The following is a 7,875-nucleotide window of genomic DNA, read 5'->3' on the forward strand; positions in this document are numbered from 1 at the left end:
TGGATTTCACTTTTGTGTAACTCTGCTGATCTTGCATTTTCTCCTGTAGGGCAACCTTCTTAGTTTTGACAGCTTGAGGAGAGTAGGAAAGATTTTAAAACCTCATTCCATAATGAGCCCTGAGATCAGCCAATGGAACTTCTACCATCTTTTCCAACTCTAACACCTTGATTCTGAGTTTGAATGAGTTCTCCAACTTGGCATAGTAAACATATGGCAAAGAGTCCCAGCCTGAGATCTGCTCAGTGTGCACCCTGCCTGGTCCACAGTGATGGTTGCTCACCTGTGTTACCACTGACCAACGTGTGGTCCTCTTAATTTTGATGAGCTGCCCACTGCACACTCTAAACTGTAGCACACTAGGGCCATCCTAAGGACCCTGATTCTAGAACAGCTCTCGTAACTTACTGCTGCGCTTTTGAGTGAAATATTCTGTTCATTTTTCTCAGCATTGATTGCTCAGGGGGATGTTATTGGAATAAAATTTAGATTTACTTTCAAGGGAGAATTAAGAAATAATCAAATCTTTATTTTATTCCTTGTTTATCCCCATATCTTCAAAACTGGATTTAATATTTGGGAAACCAGTTGGCAGCAACCAATCAGAAACAAGAACTCAAAATGAGGTAGTTGAAATTTTGTACCCACTCACTTCCCTGGAAGGGGTCGACTATTATTCATTTTCCTCCTGTTCATGAAGTGCAGAATTTAAGTACATAATTGCTAGCAGCCATGGCAAACCATCCTCTGTTTTGTGCCCTGTGAGGTTCAGGATTCACACAGCCTGGCACAGGCTCCCTATGGTGACAGACAGGAGTGGGAATTCCAGTGTTGCCACTTCCTGTCCGTCTTGGGTGTAAGCAGGTGGAATTTCATGGGAAACAGGACCACAGGACCTTGCTGTTCTGCAGCATATGTGACAGCATGTGCTTCCCCACCCTATGGAAAAAATTAAAGAACTGACCAAAGGAGCAAAAGCAAATTGCTAGGGATCATCAAAAGGAAACCTCAGAATTTGAATTTCGATTCAGGTCAGAGTTCTGCAGCTTTTCAATGTCTGCTCTATACCCCCACCATCCCGTGGTCCATGTGGCTACGAGACCATCACCACCTTGGCTTTGAAATAATTTGCTCTTCTTTCATGAAAGCTATGTGACTCTTGCCCCAACTGGGCTGTCAGTGACCAGAGGCCAGACGCCAAAGCCCATTTGTAAAGCACAGGGCGCTTTTGATGGTGGGTTCAAAGGTTGATTGTTATGAATAGGATTTCTTATTATGTTGAATTCAAGCAAAAAGGGTTCAAATTAAGCTCCTAGATGCAAAATCCATACTTTGGGTACAAATTTTAATATGGGGTTTATTAAAATCTATAGATCTTTGTGCTGTTTTATCCAGAAAAGAACAACAGCATTAAGTCTGATATTTTAACATGCTCAGTAAAAGTAAAGACACTAAACTTCGTATAAACATACCTACGTGTCAGTACCAGGCTGTACAAGTATCTTATTTTATCTGGTAATGTTCTACCATGAGTGTGAGTTGAAATTGGCCATATCAACCATGTGTCATGCTTATAAATGTGTGGGGCAGAATTTGCATTAGGAGAGTATCTGCCTTCTATTTTGCCCAGATGATAGTGAATGCAGCCAAGGACATGGTATAAGTCTCAATTTCCTTATCAATATCTTTTTTAGACTGCATTCACTTTGCATCATTGAAAATATCACAATCATTGAATTAATTAAAAGAAGGAGACCATCCATCTGTGAGATGGGTAACGTTCGTACAGGCTGTCTGTCTGCATGTGGGAATTGAGCACTTGCTGAATGCAGAGACGCCAAGGTCTGGTTTGTGAATGAGCGTCACAGGGGAAGTCAGTGAGTATCCTTCTTGTGCTGTTTACTTTTCCTGCGGAGGAACCGTTTCCCAGAAAAAGCATCTGGATTCTATTGCTTTTTCATGCATCGTGGGCCCTGATGGAATCTGGAACCGCTTGTGATGTCATGGGCTGTAAACGGCACTGAGAGTCTTGGCAGGAAGTTGGAGGCAGGACAGTCCCCCCAGCAGGGAGGAAGTTCAAGTCTCCTGTCTTTCCCAGCATTCTCTAGGGGCTTCACTACAGCCCCCAACATACCATTTTCCTTGAAGCAAATAAAAAGCAACACAGTGTTTTCAAGTTAAGAAGTAATGCATTGGATTGGAAATGAAATAATTCCTCACCAAATACCCAAATTGAATATTTTTTGAAGTGTAGCTTCACAGCTCAAGGTTCAGGAAGTGATAAATGCCTTAAATCATAAACACTTCGCACTGGAAATTGGTCTTTGCCAAGGCACAGAAGGCCTGGATGATCTGCATTCTTGTCTCAACCCACAGGGGCCAGTTTTAACCCCAATGGTACTAAGTTACACATTTTATTTTTCAACGGCTCAATTTGATTTTGTGAATCCTTGTTTATATTGCTTCAATCTCTATTTAACCCTCTCCATTTAAGAAGGTTCTAACTTATGGTTGTTCTGTATGATGCTCTTAATGCCTGAGACCCTTTGCAGAAAGCTCTCCATACACCCTCTCAGTGTGACTTTCTTTGCCATGTTTAAGAGTCTTTCTTACTTAAAATTACTTCCCAATCTGTGGACACTGTGGACCTCCTCTGACTCTCAGGACCTGGAACTGAGGATCACACTGCATCCGTGGCCAGGACCATCTGTCATGTTTGGAGACTGGACTTGCATTCGTTCATCTAAAATCGCATTAGCACTCTCTACCTCTTAGCAATCTCGTCACAGCACCACTTCATATTAAATTAAGAGTGCCTAAAACACCTAGCTGTGCCTTCTTTCCTAACGATAAGTGTCTATTAGTCAAATCCTGGATCATCTGAGAATGTTTCTCAGGGCATTAGATTGGTATTCATGTCAGCTGTTGTATTTATTTTTCAGGTGTTCACACTCATACCAAAATTTGGAAAAAATTTCTCAGGACATTTTATGATCTGACCCTTGATCCTAGGAGAATCCCAGATGGCTTCTCTTGATCCTGATTCTCTGCTTCTTCCTCTTGCTCCTCTCCTCCTCTTAGTCCACACCGGTGAAACAGCACTGGAGAAGGCTCCCGTGAGTTGCACCTTGCACTCCGGGCCCAGTCAACGTGGCCAGGGGGCTGAAACCCGCCCGTTCAGCTCTCAGGAAGCGCGTGTGCTGGCCTGGGCTGCTTCTGCCCAAAGCGGGAGCACCTTCCTCGACTCGCACACTGGGGCTTTGCTCAACCAGCAGTGCCCTTGAGAGTAGGGCATGTTGAAATTCAAAAGGGCATAGCTGAGCCCTAAATGCCCCCAAAGCATGATAAGACCGTTTTTAAAAGCCAAGCCATGCTGAAGTGCCTAGATCAAGATACCAGCACTGCCCTCCCACCCTGGCCCTGTCTTTCTCTTGCACCCAAGACGGAGACATTCTGAGCCTCTGCCTCTGCTTCTACACTTTCCAACTGTCATTTCCTTCTTCTGGGGTTATAAATTATATGACTATTTCTTGGTGACTTCTTGGTCTTTTTTTTCTAGATATTCATTTTTTGGTGAATATTCATTTTTTATCTTTATTTTATTTCTATGTGGTGCTGAGGATCAAACCCAGTGCCTCATGCATGATAGGCGAGCGCTCGACCTCTGAGCCACAGCTCCAGCCGGACTTCTTTGTCTTTTAGATGTCATAATTGTTTCTGTCAGAACAGAGGACTGAAGTCCTGCACACACCCCATGGTTCAGTGTGGTGATCCCATCCATTGGCAAAGGCCACAGCATTTGCATTAATATAAACATTCCTCATTCTTGAGCCAAATGGGGTATCAGATTCCATTGTTTTCCCTTAAACAATTTTAACTTTCCTTGAAATTAATGCAGCCCTGCTTTACTATGTGTCTGGTTTTCCAGCCAGGCCTGATTATCCCCCCGCGGCTCCCACAGAGCTAGCACACAGTCTCCACACTGCATTGCTCTGAGCATTCTGTGAAGCTCCTGCAGCTCCTGGGGCCTCCCTGGGAGCAGCTGTCCGACACCCTCCATTCTGCTCCCCCTGCCAGGCTGCACCTTGGCTCACCTGCGGCCCCGGGACTCCTGCCGCCCAGTTTCTGGCAGTCCCTTCCCTCTCCGGGTTGTCCTGCTCACTTGCTTCCCTTGGCCACTGTCTCTGCAGTGCACGCTGACCTCTGGCTTCAGACACCAGCTGCTGGGAGGTGAGAAACCTCTTCTGTGTGGATGAGCACAAGTTCCAGGTGAAACTCATGTTGCATCTGAGCTCTGTCCCTTAGCCCCACTGTCCCTGAGCATCTTGAGAAGCAGAGTGCCATTCTGTCCAAGTCCATTGTAAGAGTCCCCTCTCCCTCTCTGGGGGTTCTCGGCCTCTTTTCTGGACCCCTGACAATAGTAAACTCCACAGTGTTGGGGTCAAGGTCTGACTCTCTGCCCTGAGCCTATGATGTGCCATTCCGCCTGGAGATCCATGTGCTTTAGTTCTGGGTTCTGTCCCCAGAGTACGTCTGTGATCATCTCTTCTTCTCACTTACTTTTTATTTTCTGTGCTGAATCAATTCTCATGTTTTCTTATCTTTTCTCTTTTGTAATTTTTCTTCTATTTTACGAAGGATTTCTTCGTTTTGACCCTCTGACTCTACTGATTCCAGAAGCTCTCTGTTGTCCTCCAGTTGCTCCTTTCATAGTGTGATTTTTTATTATGTTAGAAAGGCAGTATCTTTCCTTGTTCCTCTGAGAACACCATGGTTTGAGGACTCTTTCTTTCCTGGATGGTGAATCCCAAGTCTCCTTCTCCTGTGTATTATTAGGCCTCCATCTTTTGTGTCGGAAGCCTTCCTGGACTCTTCTTATCCTTCACCATCCTTTCCCACTCCAAGGGCAGCTTGGGAGCCTGGTGAACAGTGGAGGGTGCTCAGGCGTTGCCTGGCAGGCCTGCTACCCAATAATTGCGTGGAGAGGTGACTCTACTCCAGCCCCAGATTTCAGTAACTACAGATTTTTCTTTTGGTGCAGTTTTGTTTCCCCATAAAAGCTCTCCTCTCTCTTATAAGAGGCCAGTCTGGGATTGGAGTGAAGCGTGGATCTCCCCCTGGGAGGTGGACAGGAGGAGGGGACAATGGCACCTCACAGCCTCACGGGTTTATCTCGTGTCCCGACCAGAGCCTCCTTTCCACCCTCCTCGGTGCAGAGTTGTGAGTACAGACGCTCTGTTTCAGTTTTATGAATCAGATTTATAAAATGGGTGCATTTCTTCTGGGGATTGCTTCTTCTAGGGATGGGGGCAGTGTGTCCTATGTTTATGGTAATCCAGTTCTTTTAAGTGTTTCCTTTCAACGCTTGCAGTTGCCATATCTTTACTAAAATTAGAACCATACAGAGAAGATTAGTATCATCCTTTACAAGGATGGCAGGCAAGCCCATTTAAAAAAAAAAAAAAAACACCTCAAAGTGGACACAAGTCTTAAAAAGAAGGGCTAAAACTCAGAATAAACGATAGAAGACAAGCTTTCTGACATTGGAGTTAGCAATGATTTCTGATATGACACCAAAAGCACAAACAACAAAGAAAAAGAAAACAGATAAGGTGTACTTCATCAAAATTAAGAACATTTGTGCTTCAAAGAACATAAGCAACTGAATGAAAAGCACCCCAAATGGGAGAGAGTGTCAGCGAATCATACGTCGGATAAAGGCTTGAGACCCAGACTATATAAAGAATCCCTATAATGCAACAACTGAGAAGCAAAACCAAGCTGCTTCAAATAGAGGCAAAGGACTTCAGTAGCCTCTCCTTTAAAGAAGAGATGCAGATAGCCAGGGAGAAGACGCTCAGCACCACTAATCATCTGGGAAATGCAAATCAAAACCACAATGAGACCCCTCACCCATTAGGATGGTTATTATCCAAACAAATAAATAAATGAACAAACAATAACAAGAACTGGTGAGGATTTGGAAAAGTGTGAACCCTCCCACACTGCTGCAGCCACTGTAGGGAATAGAGTGGTGGTTCCTCAAAAGATCCAACTTACAGTAAATGCACCCAAAAGAAATGGAGGGGAAGGTACCTGGAGTGAGTTTGCCTTAAAACAGCAGCTGCAGTTGCTGTAAATCTCTCCGCAGTTCCACGATGTTTTCCTTGGCCAAAAATGCACTGAGTCGTCTCCAAGTTCAAAGCATTCAGCAAACAATGGCAAGGCAGAGCCACCAGAAACCCTCCTGATTTCCATGACAAATATGGTAATGCTATATTAGCCTGTGGAGCCATTTTCTGTATTGCTGTTTGGACATACCCAGCAACACGAACTGGAATAGAATGAGACCTGTCCTCTGTTGGCAGAGTCACCCCAAAGGAATGGAGAAATCCGTGATCATGCCAGGAATGTAATACTGAATTTCCAAACCAACTCAAAACTGATGTCAAGCAAAAGCACTGTGTACCTACTGAATATGGCATCTTGAAGAAATAAAGTACACTTGAAACCAAAAAAATGAGAAAAGAAAAAGTAAAGAAAGGGAGGGGTGCTGGAAAAGGTACCTGTGGGCTACGTAGGCAGCAGTACTACCCAGGATAGCCAAGAGCAGAATGCCCCTCAGTGGACACACACATACACATTGGGATATTTTTCTTTCTTAAGAAGAAGAAAATTGTGGGCTGGGGATTGGCTGAGTGGTAGAGAGCTTGTTTCTCATGTACGAAGCCCTGGGCTCCATCCCAGCACACACACTCACACACTCACACAAGAGGGGAATTCTGACACTCACTACACCACAGACGCCTACTGAGAACCACCCAGTGAATCGCCCAGGCATTAGGGAGATGTGTGCTGTGGGACTGCACCTGTGGGAAGTGCCTGGAGGAGGTGCAGTCACAGAAACAGAGGTGGCTCTAGGAGTGGGGGTGGGGTGGGGGTGTCGTGGGGCTGTGTAAAGGGACAGAGCTTGTTTTGCAGGGGAGGAGAGTTCTGGGAGGAGCGGGGCCAATGGCAGAACTCCATGAGCACAGCTACTGCCGCAGATCAAAACTCTCCACGTGGCTAAAACGGCTGATTCCGGGTAGTGTATGTCTTGCCATGATTTTAAAATGGAATTGTTTTAAAAATAAGAGTAGTGATCAAATAGGAGAGACTTTGGTTCGCAGAGTTCTTTCCAGACGCCCAACCCTCTCAGGGACCTCTGTCCCTCCCCTCCCCGTGACAGGGTTCTGTCTGGACCCTCCCTGCTGCTCCTGGGGCAGTCCTCTGCTCCTTCTTAGAGGTGGACACCTTGGTCCTCCAAGCAAATCTCATCCCCTAAAACTGCTCCCCAAAGCCAGCCTTCCTGTCCCCACCCTTTTCTCAGGCCCCGCCCTGGAAACTGCTCACAGTAGCTGGGACTGTTGCCTTTACCTCCCTATTAGAGAATGAGGTGGCCTCTCAGTTTCGGGTCCTTCCCAAGGGACCCCCTCCTGGGGCATCCAGGTGGCTTGAGTCCATCCCAGAGCATCCTCTGTACTGCCCTGCAGGGTCAGAGAAGAGAAGAATGCCAAAAAAGCTGTCACATTAAGAATTCACAAACCAAGTCAATTACTAATAAATAATTTGTGAATTTTTCAGTTCTGGAGACTCAGGGCTCCATGCCAAAGCATCAGAAATGACTCACTATTAGTAAACTCCAGAGGACCCCAGGGCCCTGCTGGGCTCAGTCTCTTCTGCCGCAGCAGGGTCGAGCTTTGAGCTGCACTCCCAGGCTTTGTGCAGTTTACACAGGACAGCCTGCTCCAGGCTTCAGCAACACCCCAGGTCTTTCTGCTAGGACCTGTTGTTGTCCTGGTTTATCCCAGGTGTATAATGCTGGACTCCCAGACT

At 45.8% G+C, this 7,875-nt stretch overlaps 1 pseudogene; it reads left to right on the top strand.

Moving 5' to 3' along the window:
- Positions 1 to 6,158: 6,158 nt before the first annotated feature.
- LOC143401726 (cytochrome c oxidase subunit 7B, mitochondrial pseudogene) lies at positions 6,159 to 6,399 on the top strand (annotated as a pseudogene).
- The last annotated feature ends 1,476 nt before the right edge of the window (positions 6,400 to 7,875 follow it).

The sequence above is a fragment of the Callospermophilus lateralis genome, chromosome 6, assembly GCF_048772815.1.
Source record: "Callospermophilus lateralis isolate mCalLat2 chromosome 6, mCalLat2.hap1, whole genome shotgun sequence".
Lineage (NCBI taxonomy): Eukaryota > Metazoa > Chordata > Mammalia > Rodentia > Sciuridae > Callospermophilus > Callospermophilus lateralis.